Raw genomic sequence first — 12,249 nt, forward strand, 5'->3', positions numbered from 1 at the left:
AGTTAAACAGCTGACTCTCCGCCCACATTAAAAGTTTGAACAAATCGCTGTGTTTATAAAACGCAGCTGATGCACCAACTCGTGGCACAGCACACCGGGGCCTCTCTGCTGCCAGTAATACCGGTGATGTAGTCAGTGGAAGGAATGAAGCCGCTGTAACGTACCGCAGCAGTGCGGAAAATTAACCCCTGTGCTGCCTGGCGAGTCACACGTCTCACCGCGGGACTTTCTGGGGCCATGTGGGGAAATATTATTTACCAACAAAATAAGATGCTTAAAAGATATATATGAAGGGAAACAGGACAGGCACTCCTATACTCAAAAAAATGTCAAATGTATTGACTCCCTGTTTCGGTCCCACTGGGACTTGTCTCACGTGGGGGCCGAAGTGTTGAGTCAATAAATGTAACTTTTTTTGAGTATAGGAGTGCCTGTCCTGTTTTCCCTTTTTGTACCTTTTTTTATGGTATGCACCGTCCCTTTGCCTTTATTTGGTATCCTATTTTGTGTGTGTCCATTTGCATGTCATTTCCCAGAATCCCTTGCTGCAGTAGGAGCACTGTATGGCAGGTGATAATGGTGAAAGGCAGGGTTGCAGACCTGTCTAAGACATGTGAATGTGCCCACAAGGGATATTCTTTATTGGATATATATGTGTGTGTGTATATATTGGAATTTCAAGATGGTCTGGACCTGTCACTAATAAACAGACGTAAGTAGTGGTAGAAAATACACAGAGTGAGAGCTGTCTGTAGTGAATTCAGAATGTCTTTGAGTATCACTCGTTGTCCAGATCGTGAAAACCGCAGCTTTGAAGAAACAGTGTGTGTGTGTGTGTGTGTGTGTGTGTGTGTGTGTGTGTGTGTGTGTGTGTGTGTGTGTGTGTGTGTGTGTGTGTGTGTGTGTGTGTGTGTGTGTGTGTGTGTGTGTGTGTGTGTGTGTGTGTGTGTGTGTGTGTGTGTAAGGTTAAAGTAATGTCCCCTTTTCCTCTTCTCTTGCCTTCCCTGTGTCTTCGGGCGAGGTATCTTGTGAGAACCCAGCAGCATACTATGAGAATGCATTTCTGCTGAGTTAGGGTCATGTTTAGTGGAAATAGGAGATCTGTGACCTCCCTGATCCAGGCGGTGTTGTTTCTACATTGCAGAACAGCGCAAGTCACAATCCACTAAGACAATAATTCGCATCATTGTTTTTTTGCAGTCCATATATTCTATTATTATTATTATTATTAATATTAACAAACTAGTTTTCGTAGACAGCACTGCAGTGCACACAAGGCGGGACATGGACATTTTCACCCAATCACCACGTGGAGCTAACAACTTTATTTTTTCGTTCCTAAGGCACATGGAGATTCACTATTTTGTTCCCCTTTTAAGTTAACTCTAGAAGTAAAAAAAAATATATATCAGCATTTAAATTGACATTTATTGTTTGATTTTTCGTTTGTAGCACATATCGTATTATAGGGGCGACTCCGTGAGTAAAGGCGCTGACTCTGTAAACGCTGACACTGAGTGTGAAGCAGGGGAACCTGGTTCAATTCCCGGTGTCAGCTCCTTGTGACCTTGGGGAAGGTCACTTTATGATGTTGGTGCCTGAGGCACAGGGAGATAGACTGTAAGCTCATCTGGGCAGGGACATGCTTGTAACATTCCTATGTGTTGTGTACCGCGCGCAATACTGTAATTGTGACGCGCTGTGAGTCCCATTGGGAGAAAAGCGCTATGGAATAAATATATTATAATAATCCCCTGTATTGTCTCTTTTGTAAAGCATTGCGCACATTGTCGACGCTAAATCAATATAAATTGTCATACATACATTTAAATACAACTCCAATCATTGCACCCAACGGCAGCCATTTTAATAGTGGGACCAACAGCCTTTGCCGCAGATCCCTTTGGAGATCGCGCTAATACAGGAAGAAGAAAGAACACATTTCTTGTAGGATGGAAGTGAAAGTTTAAGAAAAGGCTACGCAAACAGTCATTTTTAGGAGAACTGCTCCTTTAGTATTTTAGCCCAGGGCTAAAATACTAAAGGAGCAGTTCTCCTAAAAATTACTCAGATTTGCAAAATGTCCAGTGTTTAATGCACAGACTGTCAAAGATTATCTATACATTTCTGCATTGATATAGTGGTGTTTGCTCTTGCTACCAAGCCAAGCAGGGCCTTGGAAGTATGCTTCGTTTCCCATGTATTCCGCTCTCTGCATAAAGTTTCCCAGTCTCCCTGGTTTTACTCAAACCAAACAGACAGAACTTCATTGTTGATTAAAATGCAGATTGGCAACAAAAATCCTATTTTTTTTTTTTTTTTTGGTTTCCAGGGGGAAAAGGAGCGCGGAAACTTTCCACACAACATCGTTTGTCAAAGTCACACTGAGCATATAGCGCACGCGCCAGTTTCCTGTGAGGTGATTATTTAACCCTGTTGGTGCTGGACTGAAGGGTAACACATTACTCACTGGGGGGTGGCAGATTGGTAAATGGTTTCAGCAAAAAGCGAGCAGCTCCCGAATTGGATCTTAAGGCCGATTTATACTTGAGGCGTGCACGTGAAACATGCACTAGACTGGAAGCGATGGGGAGGTGTGGCGGACGCGGCTGGTTGGCCCTCATTGGCTGAACCGCTCGCGTGACGTGGCTGTCGCACGAAAAAAAACAAATGTAATTGTATTTTTGAAAAATGCTCGCGCAGTCGCTCTGCAGCTTTCGCGCCGCATACGAACTACAGTATGTGCGCCTCCATTGGTTTACATTAATTTGTTCCGGCGGCGTGCGTCCGTAGGGAGCCGGTTCTGTGGCTTGGGAGGATCGGGGGAAGTTGCGTCGGCCATCTTGTGGTTGGCGCTGCATGTGTATTATAGACTGTGTGTAGCACGGCGGCAGCCATGTTGGGGTTGGCATCACCAGAAGGAAAGGTTCTAAGAAGAGAATCTCCTCCGCGGGACAGAGGACCGTTCGTGGCAGTTGAACTGGAGCCGTGGAAGGAGGAGGTAGTGTCCAGGGAGCTAGTCAAGCTTCCTGGACTAGGCCTGAACCTTACCGCTAGGCCCCAGGCAGTCCCTCACTGTAGCTGAGTATTGTAGGGGCCGCACAGCATGGAATTACCCCTGCAGTGAGGTACTCCAGCGAAGCAGGACAGCAGACTGTGAGTTACTCGGGCTGGAGGCAGCACCGCGTGGCGGCCCAGACATGAGGCGTGAAGAGCTTGGTGTTGGGGATCCCATGGCATGAGACCCGACCCCCATCTACCTTGGGAGCATCTCCTGGTTACAGGCCTGTACCAGGAAGGTAGACGTGCACCAGCGATACACAGGGGAGGGTAGCGCTACCCTCACATACACATTTGGGACGAGGGAGGCTCTGATGGACATTGGGTTCTAGGTGCTCAGGGCACCCTAAATATTGTGGGGAACAAGCCCCATATTGTATTATTATTGTCGTTATTATTGTTGTGTTACATATTATCTTTTGGTATAATATGGGACCATAGTGAAGGAGTATTGTATACCCGGTTGTGAGTGTGATTATTTGGGGTATATCACAAATATAGATACAGACAGTCCTCGGTTATCCAACGAGATCCATTCTGGAAGTAGCGTTGGATTGTGAAATCGTTATAAAGTGAGTCCCATGTTAATCGGTGGCGGTCTAACGCATTCCGGCGTCGAAGAACGGCCCAAAGTGATGCATTGTAAAGCGTTGGATATGCCATTTGTTGTAAAGTGAAACGTTGGAAAGCGAGGACTACATGTATACCGGTTCCCGTGAGGAATCCTGTGGACTCGTGCCTAGTGCAGTTGTAGGCGTGCACCAAGTTTTCCACATGTTTACTCCATCCTGTCTTCTCGGGGTCCAGCAGGGTACCTAACATGTCAAGCAAAGTCCGATTGAACCATTCCGGTAAGGCATCTCTTTCAGGATGATACGGGGTCGTGCGAGATTTCTCAATGTTCAGTAGTTGCAGCAGCTCTTTGATGAGTTTGCTCTCGAAGTCACGTTCTTGGTCCGAATGCATTCGGTTGGGTAGCCCGTAGTGGATAAAGTACTTCTACCATAATACCTTAGCCACCATGAGGGCCTTTTGGTCTTTGTTGGGGAAGGCATGGGTGTATCGGGTGTAGTGATCAGTTATCACGTGCACATTCCCGATACCCCTAGAATCTGGCTCAATACACAGAAAGTCCATACATACTAGATCCATAGGACCAGAGCTCTTCAGGTGGGCCATTGGGGCTGCCCGGATGGGCAGTGTTTTATTCTGGATACACCGCAAGTATCTTCGGCAATGATGCTTCACTGATTCCCTCATCTTGGGCCAGAAGAACCGGTCTCGTAGTAATCCGAAGGTCTTGTCCACTCCCAAGTCCCAATGGTCATCATGCCGGGACCTTAGGACCATATACTGCAGCTTCCTGTGCGGGACCAGCTGTCTTCGATCCGGGTGGTTGTGATAAGGAACCCAAGAGTTCCCTGTTGCAAAACACTGCTCTGTGTTACAAAGAACAAATTGATACATATCCACCATTAACCCCAATGGGTATTTAAACTCCCGATCTCAGAAGCATAAAGACTTGTGATAGCACAAACCCATTTCAGAGAAAGAGAGAGAAAAAACACAGGAGAAAGTGCCAGACTCCATACAGTAGTTCCAGTGTTTGCACTGGCTAAACCCTTTTTATCTCACATTCATAAACACAGGCTCTCTTTATGATATAAAACACATTTAGCTGTCACTGGAACACAGTGATTTATGGAGCTGAGGTGTCCATGAGTGGGTAACAGCTTTGGCTGCTTATTTTGGCAGGTGCTCTCATTCAAGTTGCTGAGAGCCTCAAGGAGCCGCTAACACTAATGACAAAAGGTTAATGATTTTTTATTTAAAATATTTATCCAGTTTCGCAGGCAGATCCATTGGTGACCCCTTTTAAATCAAAGCAAATGAGGTCTGTCTGACTGCTAACGCTACAAGACACTTTCGGGTTCCGCCAGTCACAGTGAAATATCACTCCTCTGCGAAAGTAAGTGTATCCCTTGTACTGTTTTACATGGACACAATGTCAAAGTTAAACTTTAATGTACGAGGTTAAGAGGGGAAATTTCTTGGATTGCAGAGGACACGCCAAAATATTTTCCTGTGATAGACTAGAAAATGTATAGCAGAATCTAAAGAGCAGTCAGAACAAACATAAAACATCACAGTTGGTGAAGGTTGCGGTTCCTTACAATGCTTCTGATCTCAGACGCGCTATTAGAGAGGGTTGGGGTTCCTTACAATGCATCTGATCTCAGACGCGCTATTAGAGAGTGTTGGGGTTCCTTACAATGCAACTGATCTCAGACGCGCTATTAGAGAGGGTCGGGGTTCCATACAATGCATCTGATCTCAGACGCACTATTAGAGAGGGTTGGGGTTCCTTACAATGCATCTGATCACAGACGCGCTATTAGAGAGGGTTGGGGTTCCTTACAATGCATCTGATCTCAGACGCGCTATTAGAGAGGGTTGGGGTTCCTTACAATGAAGTTCTACGTCTTCAATCTTGCAAAGGGATTGGCGGATTACTCAAACCCACCTTGTAAGACTTAAAACCAACCAGGACAAACGTGAAAACGAGAGGTGACTCTCAATGTATCACTTCCTGGTAAAACATTTGATAAATAAATACCATTTAAAAAAAAAACATATTTACATATCACCTTAACCACTCAGCGTCACGTTGCATAACCAGCAACCAGCCTCGCACTGATGAGACCCAAAAGGCTGAAATAGCTTTCTGTGAGTAGGGTTACTGGCTCTACACTTCTTGAACCCGGGCTGTTTTGAAAAGCTGTGTAATGCGGCACGCATAAGCTTATAGGATTCCGTGTTAAAATGGATAAGGAGTAAATAGTGACACACACTGCTCATTTGCATGTCATAGCCCAGAATCCCTGGCTGCAGAGGAAGTGCTATATGCTAAGAGATAATGGGGAAGGGCAGGGTTGCAGACAAGTGGTATTTTTATTTACTGTAACCTTTAGCTCAAATGCACTGTAAAATACGCGATTTCAAGTATGTCCTGGGCACAGAGTTATGATGACAAATACATGGTTACAAATACATAGTTACATAAGTGAACAGGGTATACATTATATACACAACATTGCATGCACAGTTAGAGATAATATATATTATAGGTTTATGTAACAGTTACAGACCAGAATCAAATGTGAGACAGCTTTACTTTTGAAAGAACTGAGACTGGTGGTGGATGTGAGAGTCTCCGGTAGACTGTTCCAGTTTTGGGGCGCACAGTAAGAGGAGGAGGAGCGGCCGGATACTTTGTTGAACCTTGGAACCATGAACAGTTTTTGGAGTCAGATGATAAGTGCTGCATGTGGTAGGGGTAAGGAGCTTGTTCAGGTAGCTGGGTAGCTTGCCCAAAAAGTATTTGAAGGCAAGACAGGAAAGATGAACTTTGCGCCTAGACTCGAGTGATGACCAATCTAGTTCTTTGAGCATTTCGCAGTGATGTGTGTTGTAGTTGCATTGGAGAACAAAACGAACCCTGTTAAAATCCCAGTGCACTCTTTAGCTGTGACCTTGGGCAAGGTCACTCCATTTTCCTGTGCCTCGGGCATCAGAATCAGATGGTTTGCTCTTCAGGGCAGAGACTCCGTGTGAATACAAAGTGCCGCCCTGTGCACTGCCAGCACTATACAAGAACAGAAATATTATTCCAAAAGATGCAACTGGAAGCGTTGAATTAACAATCACTGTCTAAAACTTAGCAGTGAAATATTGACTGTAATGAGTGAGGTTTCCGACCTTTAAGAGGGTGATTCCATTACAGTCTATGGCTGAACTCCAGCCCTCACGACTCCCACAACAGGTCAGGTTTTCAGGATATGCCTGCTTCAGCACAGGTGACCTGTTGGGGGTTGCGGAGGTGGTTCTTGAGGACTATAGTTTATCCCTGATGCTCTATGAAGGCTGCTCATTCAGTATGCCAGAAGGTGAGTAGGATAAAAATGAGGGTAATTGTCATTATTCATCCAGCACCAACCACGTAAACAACACCATTCAGAGCTGCAATACACATTAAAATACATGGAATAAAACCTGAGATTACTTGGCAATAGGATGGGGAACGGAAGAGTTTATCAGTCACAGCGCGGCCGGGCCAGGAGATTTGCTATTGGTAAAATACTCCTTCGTGTTGATAAAACTGCACATCAGCAGGTCTGTGCACCTCATAACTCTTCCAGGCGCAGAACGTGCAGTTTTGCAGAATTTTACATTGCACGGGGAGCAGATTAGATCTCTTTATGAAAAGCTTCACCCCCGGTGATCGGGAGAAGCATGCACATCCATCAACATTACTGCCTGGAACGCATTATCTAGGAAATCCCAGAGTCGCGAGCCTATCGGTCGAATTAGCTGCAATTTCAGCTCAGATTAGAAGCTCCCCCTGAAGATCAAGTTCACGTCATTATCGCGTCAGAGAGCGCGAGCGAGAACGCCTTTCCCTCACCGGCATTTCTTCTTCCAGGCGGAAGTTTGCCCTAAACAACAGTGTCGCCGACGCCTTAACCCTATTATATTGTAAGGTTGTCAGCGTCCGACAGTTAGAGATTAAGGGTTGTAGTCTCTCAAGCACGGCAGGGGTTAAAAAGCACTGTATGTTAAGAGATAATGGGGAAGGGCAGGGTTGCAGGCGTGTCTGAGACGTGAATGTGCTCACACGTGGGGTTTTTTATTTACTGTACACTGTACGGTGGAGGTTACCCAGGCTGTGCTGAAAAAGCTATGTAATGCGGCAGACATAAATTTATAGGGGGTCCATGTTAAAATGGACAAGAAGCAAAAGGTGACAATGTATGTTCGTTTGCATATAATTACCCAGAATCCCTGGCTGCAGTGGAAGCATTGTATGCTAAGAGATAATGGGGAAAGCAGAGTTGGGGACCTCTCTGACATGTGAATGTGCCAGGAAGCCCTTGCCCCACCTCCCCCCCGAAGATTGGAGCAGGTTCAACTGCTGAAGTACTAAACTGTACTATGTAGAGCAGGGGTGCGCAAACTTACCAACATGCACCCCCCTGTCCCCTCTCCCCTCTGGCTCGCGCCCCCGTTTCTGCACGGCGTCAAATGGCGCCACGGGGTCGTGATGTCACATGACCTCGCAGCGTAATTTGATGCCGGTTGCCATGGAGACGCGTCGCTGGAACTCCAGATAAGTGAAAAGTTACAGAGGCCTCGCGCGATCCCCGGCATTTATTTTAAATGCCTTTGGGGAGGTGTGGGGCCTCTGTAACAGCCGCACCCCCCCAAGAAAAACAGGGGGGGCGCGCCCCCCACTTTGCACACCACTGATGTTAGAGAGGTAAAAAAAGTTGGCACAACAAATGGTACAATAAATGTGTATTTACTAGCTCAACATTCTGGCTTCCCAATGGAGCCTTTTTCAAGATCTCGGAGTCATTTTAACACATACATACACACACACACACATATATACAGTATATATATATACATATACATACACACACATACATACACACACACATATATACAGTATATATATATACATATACATACACACACATACACACACACACACATATATACAGTATATATATATACATACACACACACACACATATATATATATATATATATATATATATATATATATATATATACACATATACATACACACACACGTATATATACATATATAGGAGTTTCTAACAATATAAAGGTTTCGCTAGGACATTTGGCCGGAAAAATACTTTTCAAGGCTTTTCAAACTTTTTGGAGAGTTTGATTGAAACAGCTATGAAAGCAAATTTTACTCGATCCGCTCGTCTCTCTGACGTAAGGCCCATACTGTACCACCTCATTAAATCCACATCACACATTAAATTCAGCCCAACATTCGCTCATCTCTACTCCTCACTCTCTGTGACGTATAACTCAATCTGAATTCTAATTATCTTCTGGGTCTTCCATTTTCTCCACGAGGTCACCTTAAAACAATACACACGCAGGATCCTTTAGGCTGACAGAAGACAGAATAGAACATGAAAAAGTCAAGATTAATACGGTGTCGTGTCCAGTGGTACAGAGACCCAATTCCTCCCACGTGATGCTCCATCACATGCTGAATTATTCCTCTGGAAAGCAATTTTTTGCAAGAAGAACATTGTGAGCAAATCATCAGGTTTCACAGCTCCAAGTAAAAGTGTGTGAGTTCCTGCAGGATGTATAAAACCTCTGGGCAGAGACTCAGAGAAAACATGGGAAGAAAAGAGCATTGTTCTTCAAACTCGCTTTTCAAAAGTAACACTGGCCACTGGCGATTCACGGCAACACATCTCGACGTTGATCAGAACAGCTTCATCTGATACTCCGCCATCACCACCACACCATATTCTTTGGGAAGCAGTGATTGAAGTGTTCGTGTATCAGGGGCGATGGGATCCACAAACTTTCTATTGACCAATTTCCCCTTTGTTCAAGAATAAGGGATCAATTCCTTGACACCCCTACAGAACAGAGATACCCCAAAAGGTTACTCGAGGCAATCCGAACATACGATTTGTTTTGCGGATCTTTTTTTTTACATAGCATTTAAACGGGAGCGGAAGCCTGTTAATTTCAGTTTGGGGAACCCCCACCCCCCTGCTTCTGGAGATACTTACCTCCGTAGGGGGTGCCGGTAGCTGCTCCGCTAGCAGGGTTCACCTAATGGCTGAGTTTCAAAGCTCCCGCGCACTGCTGGGCCAATAGGAAGCAGCGATGTCATCAGGTGCGGCTTCCTATTGGTCCTCGTGACGCAGCAGATTTAAACTTTGCTGAGGTACCGGAACCCCCATACAGAGATCTCCATTTCATGGAAACAGGGGGTCCCCGGAGCTGAAATGAATGGGGTTCAACGCCGGAGCCCCCCCGCTTCAAACCTACCGGTATGTTAAAAAATAATAAATTAAAAAAAGGAATCGCCCCTTTAAGAGTTGTCTTAGAACCACTATTTTTTACTGATATTTCCATCACTGGCAAAAATACATTTCAATCTCTCTCGCTTTGGCTGCAGCATATTCTAATCTCGAGTTTACGTTTTTCCAAATCCCCACATCTTTGGCCTCGTCCATCTATCATTAATAATTTGCTGTGGAAAAAATGGGTCCAGGACAGAGTCCCCTATCGAGGCTGATATACACACAGTATATACAGTGTATATGTATATATATATATCCACACCGGGGGAAGGACCAGCACAGATAACATTCCAATAGACACTGTTTATAGTATAGCTTTTGCTTGCTTCATTCATTGTAACATCGCCGGAAGAAGAGATCAGTGTATCTCGAAAGCTCGCACAAATAAAAGCATTTCGTTAGCCACAGAACTGTATCATCTATTTATTTTTTGATTATATATATATGCAGAATAAATGAGTTCTTCAGTATTAGGTGATACCTTTTTTATTGGACTAACTATTTATGTCATAGGACAAGCTTTCGAGAGTTATCCTCTCTTCATCAGGTCAAGCAATACTGATACACAAAGGATTCAATGGCTAAAACAGTGTAGAGAGAGGGGGGAAAAACAACAGATATTTACTGTAGATAAGGTAGGGTGTTAAGTGTTTGAAGCCTGAAGAAGAGAGAAGAACTCTCGAAAGCTTGTCCTATGACATAAATTGTTAGTCCAATAAATAAGGTATCACCTAATACTGAAGTACTCATTTATTGTGCACTATCGCAACTGGACTAACACGGCTATTTTCTGCTTTATATATATATATATATATATATATATATATATATATATATATATATATTATACGTTGCAGCCATCTATACATTATTGTTTTTCATATTGTTATGTGATGAGTTATCCAGTTATACTGGCACACAGTAACAAACTACAACTGGCGCCCACTACAAATTCCTTCTCAAAGCCAAAAAGTGAACATGGGCATTAAACAGAAAAATAATTCACTGACACTGACATTTTCAGGGGATGATTGATGAGGTTCTTGGTGTTGTCTAGGGTGACTCAAAAGAATATATCAGAACATTTTTACTACTCAGCAAGCCGAGGCCGAAAATAGTGGTGGTTTTGTTCAGCGATGCTGCATAGCCCGGGCCTCACCTCTGTGCACCGGGGTCTTTACATAACCTGACCTCACAAGCCAATTACATCTGTTTTCTTTGTGCTCATGTGTTTCTAGTATTGACACCAACTTTAAGCTTTCAACGTAGGGTGTGTTCCCATGAACTCCTCACTTTATTACCAGCTGGTTCTTATTAGAGACCGGCCAATGAAATCCAGGAGTAACACAGTCAGCAGTGTGTTCCACAGCGGAGGGCTCTTCACTCAACCACCCATGTGTTTCAATTTACTAATCAGCCAATGAATTCCCTAACATTTCATAAACTGCATTCCACACCTCAGCCCGTGTGCTCATTGTGATTGACACTTTGGGGCTCATTCACTGACACACTTGTTCCAGAAACCTGCCCATGTCTTCTAAGTATGTCTTTCTTCTATGGAAAAGTAAATAGCCTTGTGATAAACCAGGTCCATTCAGGTGGATGGTGCTAAAAACTTCTCCAGCGCGGGGAAGTGGCTTCACAGCATGCTGAATAAAGGGATACAATTAAAGACAAATAAAAGACAGAAATGACCCCTTGATGTGGTTGGTTGCTGGATGTAAGCGACACCTTCGCATCGGGTTGCGGAAAAAAAAACATTTGCCTTTTTTTGAGTCACGAACAAAATCCGCGACTGAGTTAAGCGATTCACCAAGCGTTACGTCAATGGGCACTGCGATTTCATCTAAAGCAGCAAAACGTGTGAAATCTTATGGGGTTTTTAAAAAAAAAAAATTCTATAGTATCAGATAAGGTTTTTTTTTAATTTTTTAATTTTTCATTCAACTCAATGCCCTTTTTAATGAGTTTCAATATACTGAGCATCCTTTGATTTCTATAGCAGGCTTTATCCCACCTCCCCAGCAGTGCAAGATCTTTGCAACACTTTCCTGTTTGTAATCATTTGTTGCCAATGTTCCCATCAGTTTGAGCTGCAAACTGTAACAATAGATAATGTTACCTTAGTAATATCATTCTACATTGTAACTGGTGAGTTACACTGACTGAAGGATTGATTGAAACTGAAAGGCGGCCATTATGTTAGGCACACAATCAGGATTTTTACACATTTATAACGGGAGCACCAAACGAT

This window comes from Ascaphus truei, chromosome 19, assembly GCF_040206685.1.
Source record: "Ascaphus truei isolate aAscTru1 chromosome 19, aAscTru1.hap1, whole genome shotgun sequence".
Lineage (NCBI taxonomy): Eukaryota > Metazoa > Chordata > Amphibia > Anura > Ascaphidae > Ascaphus > Ascaphus truei.